Below are 12,800 nucleotides of genomic sequence, written 5' to 3' on the forward strand. Positions count from 1 at the left end.
GCGCAGTTGTCGGAAACAATTCCATATTTTTTTTAACACGGTGCGTGAAGTGGTGACTGTACGCCTTCATATCAGGAAGCACAAAACTGCATGGACAGCCTGGCAGAACAATACTGTTATATTTTATGAAATATATCCGGAACATTTCATCTAATATTTCTAGAATCTTTGAAGCAATTTAGCAGTAATATTTCCTTACAATACTTCTGGAATATCTCATCAAATATTCTGGGACTATATCATGAAATAATCCGGAACAATGTCATGAAATATATCAGGAATATTTCACGAAATATATCCGGAACATTTGATCTAATATTTCCGGAATCTTTGAAGCAATTTAGCAGTAATATTTCCTTCCAATACTTCTGGAATATCTCATGAAATATTCAGGGAGTATATCATGAAATATTCCGGAACAATATCATGAAATATATCAGGAATATTTCATGTAATATTTCCGGGATACTTCACGAAATACTCCCACAATCTTTAAAGCAATACATCAGTAATATTGCATGAAATAATCCAGGAATGTATATCATAACTTAGCAGGAATATTTCATGAAATATACCAGAAATATTTCCGAGGATATTTCCGAAATATTTGAAGCAATGTATCAGTAATATTTCATGTAAGATATCCGTAATGTTTCATGAAATATTTCAGTGCGGTTTGTGTGGCGGACATTCCCATATTTCCGAAATATTTCATGAAATAATCCAGGAATGTATATCGTAACTTAGCAGGAATATTTCATGATATACACCAGTAATATTTCAGAAAATTTTTCCGAAATATTTGAAGCAATATATCAGTAATATTTCATGTAAGATATCCGTAATATTTCATGAAGTATTTCAGTACGGTTTGTGTGGCGGACATTCCCATATTTCCGAAATATGTCATGAAATGATCCAGGAATATATATCGTAACTTAGCAGGAATATTTCATGAAATACACCAGTAATATTTCAGAAAATATTTCCGAAATATTTGAAGCAATATATCAGTAATATTTCCTGCAAGATATCCGTAATATTTCATGAAATATTTCAGTACGGTTTGTGTAGCGGACATTCCCATATTTCTGAAATATTTCATGAAATGGTTCATCAATATTCCTAATTTTTCATGAAATATTTCCGAAATATTTCTGAAATATTTCATACTCTGTGGGCTTTATGAGCAAGAACTACAGAAAGCTATGTATCCTGATATTTATCTTGTAGAAAAAATTCTCAGAAGACGGAGTAATGAAGTCTATGTAAAATGGCTTGGCTTTGATAATACTCACAATTCTTGGATAAATAAGGAGACTATACAACAATGAATTACAAATATAAATTTATATGTATCTAGCTTGTATTTAAATAAATAATTGTTTTCATTTATAAATATTATATTGTTTTTTTTTATTTTAAGGATAAGAGCCCCAACCTTCGCTCTTACCTGTGAGGTACTTCCATTTTTTATATTCGACACTAATGAGTCCATTAAGACAAGTCGAAACCTGCTTTAATAGAAACACTAATGACTCATTTACCTCTCCAGAAAATAAATTTATATAATACAATCTTTATTGAGATCTAATAAGATATACAAATACATTTACTTAATATTAAATTGAAATCGATCACATCCATAATATTGAATAAATAATGCATATTTTTGTACTCTATCAGAAAGATAAATAAAAAGATCCAAATGATGAATTATCGCTCTTGACATTCGGTCCGGTAGAACAATTTCGAACTCACAATCGAGTTCAAGAATAATTCGAGATTCATCTTGTCTCATGAATGTTATTAGATAATTCTCATCTTCATGCAATTCATAATGACTTTTTTCAGGAAGTATATCGAAAAGCTTCATTCCAATGTTATTCAACATTTCAAAATTCATCTTGCTGTAGGTAAAGAAATCTAGAATGTTACGTATTCTTCTTCTAATACTACTTCTACTACTACTACTTCTACTACTGCTCTCACTGCTGTTTGTACTGTTACTACTGCTGCTGCTGCTACTACTGCTACTGCTGCTACTACTGCTACTACTGCTACTACTGCTACTACTGCTACTACTGCTACTACTCGATTCTTGAGGCAGAATGAAGCTCTTCGAGGCTCACAGCTCTTTTAAAAACCTTTCCCCACTACTTTGGTTTTCGAGCCGCCACAACCGCCTCCCTCTACTTTAAATTAGATTTCCATTTTATTTAACATATATATAGTGTGATGATTTTCTAATATAGGACCAAGCATTCTATTCATCATCAATATACGTTTCTTGAGTAATACTCGTGATATAACTTTATTCAATTCAGCAATACGTCTTTGGAAACGTTCGTGATCTCGTGCTATTTGCTCCCAAATACCTTTTCTAGAGTCTTTTTCTTTGTATGGAAGATGATGTATTTTAACATTCTTCGCAAACCATACATGCTTAGAAGAGGAGTGAGATCTCCTGTTGTCTCTTATAGCTGGCATGGCTAAGCTTCTACTACTACTACTACTTCTTCTTCTTACCAATGCTTCGAACAGAATGGTATTCCTATTAACATCTTATCGATATTTTAGAATATAACCCCACTACTTCGCTTTTCGAGCCGCCGAAATCCTCCCCCTTCTTTCTTATTTTTTGTTAGGGAATGGTGAGAGCGCCAACCATCGCTCTCACCTGTGAGGTGCTTCCACTACTAACATTGCTTATGAGACCTTTACACTAAGTCGAAACTCAGCAGAAAGAACGCATAAGTAATTACTTCAACCTCTCCAAAAAAAAAAAAAAAAAAAGGATTTGAAGGAATAATTAAATTAGGATTAAAGAGATAATTAAAATTTTAAATATAAATTTATTTACTATTTATACATTTACATGTTATGCTAGATTAATTTTTAAATTCAAAATTCGAGCCTTCTCGATGGTAAATAAACAACTCCTTTTTTTCCATAGTCTCGAATAATTTTTTCAGCATATCTTCATCTTTTTCTAACGCTAAGCTTACTCGCTTAGGTAGAAATATTTCGAATTCGTCGTCTACTGTTATAACTACACTAAATCCATAACGAGTATTAAGCCATCTTAATTTCGTTATCATGTAGGTACAGTTATTTTCTAATTGTGCCATCGTTTTTCTTGGTAAGAATGCCGATTTGGCTATTTTATTAATTGATGAAAACTCCATTCTACAATAACAAAAAATCAATCAATAATTAATACTACTAGGATATATAATTAGAGAGCTACTAGTATACAAGAAACTTACTTTTAAGAGAAAATCTAGAAGTTTAATAGGAGAATTAGGAAGAGAGACTACTGCTGTTGCTTCAACCTACTGCTGAAGAACTGCGACGGACTGAGGTGTGTTTTCCGTTTTGTACCATGCGCCCCCTCTCGGAGAACTCGAGCCGCCGTAATTTCCCTCTCTTTTCGCCTTATCCCCACTTGAGTAATTTCTCATATGATTCCATTGCCCATACTCCACAGACTTCAGTCGCCATGTTTGCCGTTGTCCCCCACTCTACCGTTGTCCCCACTCTCTCACTATTCTATCCTTAGTCTTTTCCTAACTGAGCCTTCTTCCTCCCCACTATTACTACTCTGTTCTGAGCGACTTCTGTCGGAGGTTGGAAGAAGCTTACAACTTTCTTGAGGATTTTCTTTCATACTACTCTGTTCTGAGCGACTTCTGTCGGAGGTTAGAGGAAGCTTACAACTTTCTTGAGGATTTTCTTCCATTTCTATGATCTTTCTTTTCCTGCGTTGTTCCGCACTCTTGATTTTAAGCTTTGACGTTTCAATAGTTTTGTAATGACCCCATGGAAGTGTATCAGGATTTTTATCGAATATACATCGTTTATCATGATATGGACTTAGTGCTACTTTCTGCACTCTTTCTGTTCTTACTTGATGTAATACACTTCATATATTACATTGCTCACGCCTAATAATTTCTAAATCCAATAAACAATTTCGAAAATCTTCATGATCTATTGTTTTTATGACAGTATGTGTTTTTACGCCTTTTGCTTTCTTTATAAGATTATGCTTTCTTTATGCTTGATGGTTTTCTATTAGTATACTATACATTTTACTTCGAAGTCCAATGAATTCTCTCATAATATTACCATTGCATTCATCTTTCATAATACCGAGAACCTTTTTATTAACTAACGGCATATTAAACTGATTATTTTCTGAGTAATCTGATGTATCAAATTTATTGATATCTTCTTTCATTATTTCATGTATATCAACATCTTTAAATTCATATACGAGGCTATCTGTATCAGTATAAAGTAATTTTGCTTTATGAGGTAGTCTTTCTTTTATGTAGCCATAGTGGAAGTCATATACTAATGTTTTTGAGAGATCTAGCACACAAAGTCCAATATATATTGGTTTTTTAATACTAATAGACGTCCATGATAACTGTATTGCTACTAAATTTTCATCAAAGATTGAACTACTATGAAAGTTGGGTTGTGCGATCCGTGCTTCTGTTCCATATCTACCACTCCATGCACTAATTAATTTAACGTCTTTTCGTTTCCTTTCATCCTCCATAGTCTTTCCGTATACTGCATTAATCATGAGTTTATAGAATAACTTTTCAAATTCATTTTTAGCTTGTTCTCTTTTTTCTGTATTCAAATCTACATAAGTTTTAAGGCAACCCTCCTAAAAATAGGGTATCAGAACTTGTATCAGAACTTGTATCAGAACTTGTATCAGAACTTGTACAAGAAATTATATGAGCTCTCGTATAAGTTCTAACCTAAGTTCTTGTGGTCGGATTTCGATTCATGCCATTACCATCCAAGATGAGATCTTGTATCAGAACTTATATCAGAACTTGTATCAGAACTTGTATCAGAACTTACCATCTATGAAATTTCAATAATAACTTTTTGCAATCGTTTTTTAATTGCAACAGCTCTATTTTCATCAAAATTCTAACGATTATTGCATAAAGAATTTTATTCAATAGAATAAAAATTAAAAAATTATGATTTGATTATTTTGATTCTAATTCTACTATAAATAATTTAATATGAACTCGTTATGGCAATATTTAAATATTAATAACTCATACAGTATTATATGAATAGCTCGTACACAAATTTTTTATTTACAATTATGTATATACAATTTTATTTACAATTATTTTTACAATTATTTTTATAATTATATTTACAATTATATTTACAATTATTCAAATACAATTTAATATACAATTTTATATACAATAATTCGAACCTTTCAGCGCTCTTAATCTCTTGAATTGAATTATTAATAATAGACCAAATTTGGAATTGGGCAGATGTAACTGTTATTAATTACTTCCATAAAAATACAAATGGTTTTTATTTTTTCAGTTTTGAAACAGTAGATAGATTTTTGAATGTTGACGACTTTACGAAGAGCTTCATAATTATTGCTCAACTTATGTGGACTCGTGTTGACAATGTGACAAAGGGTGTACTCATTATTATTGTTGAAATCAACCACAAACTTTTCAAGTTTAACAAACCGTCCGTCTTTCAGTTGAACAAAGGAGTTATCTGAACGTTGATTCACTTTCAAACAAGACGCATACAAACAGCTATCTTTTACCATTCGTTTGAAGAATGTACTCGAGGACGATAGCAGGAAGGCTTCGGCTTCTTCTTCTTCAACTGGGAAGGCTTTCCCGAAATAAGTTATAGAGCCAATTTTCGTGCTCTTCTTTGCTCGTGACTTAAGTGTGTTATTGAGATAAACTCTTACTGGTTCAGACACATTAGGAAAAACATATTTTTCCAAAATTGATATAGAACGATTTAGATTAATGTACTTTATAATTTGCGAATTAACCCCTCGCGCACAGTGGATAGCCTGCAACATGTGATGATTTCCAGCTTCAAAAGCAAATGCAGAATAAGCCCATAGCTGTCCCCAATGGAGAACGCTTCTTGCAAGATGCAAAAGTGCGTGGATATTCGAAGTCATTGCATTTATTCCAAAATATTCTTGCGTTCTAAAAACAAACTCAAATAGCATTTCATCTGCTTTATCAATATCTGCAAGGCTGACTTTGGCTTGCAATAGTATATACAAACTTGCAACTAATAATGTCCAATAGTTGATGTAAGTAGGTGGCAATACTAACGAAAGTAAGGGCGTACTGCAAAACAACATCCAATTTTCCCATTCACGACATTTCCAATATTTTAAGTCGCCCAAAGATCTCGTCAAACGCGAAATTTGATGAGGACATTTTATTTTTTGTAAGAGAGGCTGAATGAAATCCGCATCGTCCTTATTCGCTAATAGAAGATTTGTTATTTGTTTACATGCTCCTAAAGCGCCGTGCATATAATCTGATACAAATCCATCAATTATATCGTATTTCAACATACGAATAAGAGCAGATGGATTTTTTATGCCAAAGTTTGGTTTGTCACCATTTTCAATAGATTTTTCCATCCAATAAACTGTACTGGCATGATCTCTTTCGGGAATATCATCTGGCACACCTTCGCCGTATACAGGATACCTCATGCTTCCTGACCATATACCAGGATGTAGACACCAGTTACAACCGAACTTTCCGTTAAACTGGATTATGCCTTGCATTGGCGCTCTTGCCACTGTATCTACGCAGCTGAGTAAGGTATATCCTTTGATTTTTCGCTCTTCACCTTTGATTGTACACTTGATTCCCTTGCTTACTTTATTGTTCATCATATCTACAAAGGCGTCCAAAAAGATCATCATATTTGGTTTTTTTCTATTGAACCACAAGCCACAAGGAATAAGATTATCCATCCTATCTTGTGGTGGTATTTCATTCACCATTACGTAAATCGGATATAGTGAAGAAGGGGCAGATTTGAAGGGAGACGCTCCATCGGTATTTAAAATTGTTGTTACATATGTATATCTATCTTCGCTTGGCAATGAATTGACAAATTCACGATATTTGATACCGTCGTATATGTCAGTCATGTGATCACCCCCACATGGTCTTTCCCTAACAACATAATCGTAATAATCTTCATGAGCTTCCAATAATTCAGCTATTGGCGTCGATGGATCAAGTATAACAAATAAATTTTCACACGATGCACTACTCAAAGAAACCGATTTTTTACATATTTTACATATTTCTTCATCACCAAGATCTTGTGACTTTCCTAAATTTCCAGTACACGTCGGGCAAATTGCATGATATTCTACATCATTGGCTTCATTAAAAATTTGATCCAATTTGTATTTTGATTGAGGTAGTATAGGTTTTTCAAATATATTATTTATCAGAGTCAGTAATTTTACGGTACCATCACACGGTAAATGAAGACTTTTAGAAAGTCTTAATGCCATTAATAGTAATTCACTCGGACTAACTGCTACTGGAGTGTTAATCAACTTAGAAAAACCCTTTACTTTGAATAAATCCTTTAACGATGTAACTTTACTAAAATCACACTCGTCTTCTTCCTTATCAGAATCGAAAAATTCATATGGAAAATCAGAATTGTCAGCCGAATATTCTGGATTTGTTTCATCAACCTGTAAATTGAGTCGGTTATAAGAAAAGAAAACACTAGTATTTCATTGAAATGTATTCTTGAAACAGTATTATTGAGAAACTGGCGATGTTAATAAAATAATTTGTTTAAGCAAATTCAAAATTATATCGAAAGATTATTTGCAACAAAGCACTTAACATTATTAATGTGTTCATACTAAAATTGTATTAACCCTTAAAGGCCCAAAGTGGCATAAATTGTACACCGGTATTTGAGGCTTTGTAAATAACGCTATTAGTGACTAAAAAAATTGGGAGAGACATATTTCGAAAGCTTGAGAGTTGCTCTTTCCGATGGTGAATGAATAATTATAAACAAATTAAGTTTGTTTACAAAAAAGCATGGTGTTTTCGCTCTCTTTTTTGAAATCGAGTTTTGAAAGGTTTTCCGATATGCCATCGACCTGGAACCTTTTTAACAGGTGGAGTCAATATCTAAACTTTGAGAATTCATCGTTCAAAGATCGATTTTTCACTTATGTTTTTCCAAAATGGCGCCCAAACTGCAAACTTTTTACGAATACATTCACGAACGTTTTACTTGAAAACTATTTAGTTATTTAGAAAATCATCAAGAATAAAAAGTTCTTAAAATTGCTCATAGAGTACACTTGAATTTTTTCAAAATGTTTCAAGCATTTATTTTCACTTTGCAACTGGCAAAATTATTGTGAAATTGAAAAATCATTGCAAATACCCTGAAAACAGGTACATATATTCTTTGACTGATTCTAAGGACTTGTTATTCTTGGTCATTTACTTCGTAGGCCTATAGTTTTCGATAAAAAAATTTTTCAAAATCAATATAAATATACCCTATCAAAAAAATCCGGCTGGAAATCGAGGCTGGATTTCTACATGGATATTCAGCTAGATTTCCACTTGGATTTTGATGGATTCCATATAGAATCTAAATGGATTTCCAGAAAGGATTTCCATAATGGTTATCGAATGGATTTCCAGGATGGATACTGGAAAGTTTTCAGGATGGATTTCTTGACAATTCCAGCTGGATTTCTTTGCAAATCCATGTAGATTTTTCGACAAATCCAGACAGATTGCTTGACAAATCCAGGTGCTTTTTAAGAAAAATCTAGCTGGATTTCTTTGCAAATCCATGTAGATTTTTCGACAAATCCAGACAGATTGCTTGACAAATCCAGGTGTTTTTTAAGAAAAATCTAGCTGGATTTCTTTGCAAATCCAGTTAGATATCTCGATAAATCTAGGTAGTTTTACCGACAAATCCAGATGCATTTAGAGATAATCCAGCTGGATTTCTTTGCAAATCCAGTTGGATATCTCGATAAATCTAGGTAGTTTTACAAACAAATCCAGGTGCATTTAGAGAAAAATCTAGCTGGATTTCTTTGCAAATCCAGTTGGATATCTCCATAAATCTAGGTAGTTTTACCGACAAATCCAGATGCATTTAGAGATAATCCAGCTGGATTTCTTTGCAAATCCAGGTAGTTTTATCGTCAATCCAGGTGCATTTGGAGATAATCCAGCTGAATTTCTTTGCAAATTCAGGTAGTTTTACCGTCAAATCCAGACAGATTGCTCGACAAATCCAGATGCTTTTTGAGAAAAATCTAGCTGGATTTCTTTCGAAATCTAGTTGGATATCTCGATAAATCTAGGTAGTTTTACCGACAAATCCAGGTGCATTTAGAGATAATCCAGCTGGATTTCTTTGCAAATCCTGGTAGATTTTTCGACAAATCCAGACAGATTGCTCGACAAATCCAGATGTTTTTAAAGAAAAATCCATCTGGATTGCTTTGCAAATGCAGTTGGATATCTCGCTAAATCCAAGTACTTTTACCGACAAATTCTCAATAAACATGGGTGGTTTTCCAATAAATTCGAATGGGCTCCCAAATAAGTTTTCTTGACTTATGGGGTGCATTTTTTTATGAATTCACCTGGATTTTTCGTTAATTCTATGAGGTCAATTCCTAGTGAATTTGTTGTCCAGCATGAACCCCCTGGTGCTTTTTATAATTTTGTAGTGCACTTGCAATTCGTGCAATTGTGTCACCAGAGTGGCTCAAGCCTTACGTTGGGAAATCTATAATAAAGCAAGTTTGTCAGCCTGCCTCGCTTCACTGGAGTTACAGTTGAATGCTCAGTATCCACTGAACCACTTCAGCTCTCTAAGTTTATTTTATTATTCTTATCGCTAAGGATTTAAGGACATCCAGAAATAAAACAAATGTGAAAAAAAATTAGAACACATCTTTTTCGTTTAAATTAAATTTTATTGGGCCTTACATTTCAACCCTTTAATAATAAAAGATCCATAAGATTGAACAAGTGTTATAAAAATACAAAAATAGAAGCTCTTTAGGTTCTACTCACCCATGGGACATACCGTCTTAATAAATTAAACTAAATAAATAATATAAATACATGAAACACAATAAATGCTTAGTTTAGAACTACATCGTTTAGTATGATGTGATTTTTATTTGTAAATGGTGTCTACTAAAATATAAAATGGTATTAATTAAATTAAATTATATCCATGGGGATGACGATCAACTTCGGTCGCCGTACGATTAAAAAAACTTTTTAACTTCATAGCGCTTCTAATGAAAGAATCATTGACGGTTCAACGAAAAAAAAATTGGAGATATTTCTCACAATATCTAGTTTCTATTAGTGTTTGTTCGATTTTGCTATATTTTTATGCTTTTCCAAGCAAAAGGGGGGCCTAAAACCGATACTGTGGCGGAGCGCCGTTTCACTGAAATACTTCTAAAATGTTTTCTAATGATTATAAAGACCTAAAAATTACTTTTGAAATACTAATATGGATTATGTATCAACGAATTATTGATTTTTGAACATTCATAATGATGTAAACTTTGTTGTAAATTTAGAAACAATAAAGAAAAATCAGCGTTGCGCCATGGGAACGATTCTTGGGAACACTTTTATTTATATTGAAAATTTTTTATAATTTGTTATGTAATTTTTGCGTATTTTTTAATGAAAAATCATTTTTTTAATTCAAATTTCGAATAACAACATATACTCCTTTCTTAAATCTCAAAATGCTAACAAAAATGAAGAAAATTACTTTGTAAATCGATTTAAATAATAGGCAAGGGTGCCTTTTCAAAAGATATTAACTAAAATTTTGCTAAGAATTAACGCAACGGAGCAACGCTGGTTCACTCTACCGTTTACCTAATCTAATGTTTTTGGATCCATATGATTCATTGATTTTCATAAAAATGGTAATGACATCTCCTTCATTTGAACTAAACCCTATAAGGCACATCGCCGAAAATCTCCTTTAGCTGTGCTTAATTAAGCATTCATTTTTTTTTTAATATTTTTTATACATGTATTTATTTCTTCAGTAATGTACGCATTCTTTTTTGTTACAGCCTTCTTGATTTCCTCTTTGTTTAGGTTCTTCTTCTTGTACAGGTATAATTTCAAACATTCTGCAATAAAATAAAGCTATATAATCATCAATCCTCCAAAAGATAAAGAAATGAACTATAGATCATTGATTTAAGAAAGTTAACGTACTTGTTATAGTCATATGCTCGTTTGAGCTCAGTGGTACTCGGCGGTTTTTGCCATTGGGCGTCATTGAGATTTTGTCATTCGCAACACACCTTTTACTAAGATTCTCCTCATAGCAGCCATTTTCATCGGTGTGCATTATTCTTAGAATTGCTTTTGTGAATCTACTGGGGTTTGTGGACGCCATTGCTCTTTTCCACTCGTCATTAAGAATCTTCAAACTTTTATTCAACCATATGAATACGGTCTGAAAAAGAGAAGTATTGTTAAAATTATTAAATTAGAGCTCAAATGACGTTCCATCAATCCAATTTATTATAATGCATTGCGACAGTTTCGGCTGTTTTGAGAATATAATTTTTCTTGCGTTGTATATACGTCTCCGTGTGTCACCGCATATCATGTTTTGCCTGATGAGAGTTGGAGAAAAATTATATTCTCAAAACAGCCGAAACTGTCGCAATACATTATAATAAAGTGGATTGATGGAACGTCATTTAAGCTCGAATTTAATTATTCTACTATCCATCATTAGAATCATAATATAATATTGTTAAAATTATTGTGAATAATGTTAATGATGTTAATACTGTTAATGACGTATGAAAGATATTATATTTTTAACAGTATAATCACCTTTACGTTATCAGAATTGGTCTGAGTTTCTTTGCTTCCAAAATTTGAGAAAAATGAGTCTTCCTCCGTCGACTCGCTAGTAACACTGAAATCTTCTATTATCTCATCATGTACTGAGTCCTCATTACCATTGCTAGATTTATCTATAGCTTTTTTGTTTTTCAAGAACCCACGAGAGAGCTGCGAGAATTCTCGAGTTGTAAGTGTAACTTTTGAAACGGGGTTTCCTTGACCATCATCTCCATCTCCAATTCCAGAATCCAAAGTTGGTTCGGAGTGTATACTTTGCTTTTTTGATGGAATATCTGAGAAATCAGACGTTTCGTCATAAAATAGTTTCCCTACAAACAGTTATTTTAAAATATAGTTTCATTTCAAATTTATATTGAATTGGTGTTAATTGTTTCTAACTGATACTATGTTTATATATTATACATGTTTGTGGACGCTTTAATAGTGTAGCACGTTGTACAATTGTCGCATAAAACAATATCTCGCAGTTTTTGAGTCGACTGCTTGAAATGATAATGTCGAATAGTTAACAAGTTGTTTTATAGCAGGTTTCAGTTTTGCAATGTCTACTTTCCTTGTAGAAAAAATCTATATGAAAATCCACATGGATTTCGAACTTCAAATCCACCTAGATATTCTGGTTAATTTCCAATATATTCTCATGGATAACCAGCTAAAATTTTTACATTATCTACGTGGATTTTTAAAAAAGTAATGTTAAACAGCAATAATTCAACATCTTCTTTATTAAATTCTAGAAATCGTTCTAGTAGATATATCGTTATGAAACTTTTTTTCACTTGGAAGTACTCGTTGTAAGCTTTTATTTTCTCCCTGATAAGCCCCAAAATATCAATTAGGAAGCACCCTTAAGCGTAACATCTTATTTAAAAAACTTTAATTAGATAATAACAGCCAAAACCATTGACGATTAGTTTTAAAATCGACATTTTGAATTATTAAAATCGTAATCGACCTTCAAAACGTTCGTATATCAAATATCAGTGAATTTGTACAAGAAGACTTCGT

At 32.5% G+C, this 12,800-nt stretch overlaps 1 protein-coding gene across 1 annotated transcript in view; it reads left to right on the forward strand.

Annotated features, from left to right (window-relative positions):
- The window catches only part of LOC131673788 (uncharacterized), a 131,757-nt gene that overhangs the window by 93,538 nt on the left and 25,419 nt on the right, over positions 1-12,800 (forward strand). The window lies entirely within an intron of this gene.

This window comes from Phymastichus coffea, unplaced genomic scaffold (genome assembly GCF_024137745.1).
Source record: "Phymastichus coffea isolate CEN01 unplaced genomic scaffold, Cenicafe_Pcof_1.1 PCOF00196, whole genome shotgun sequence".
In the NCBI taxonomy this organism is placed as follows: Eukaryota; Metazoa; Arthropoda; class Insecta; order Hymenoptera; family Eulophidae; genus Phymastichus; species Phymastichus coffea.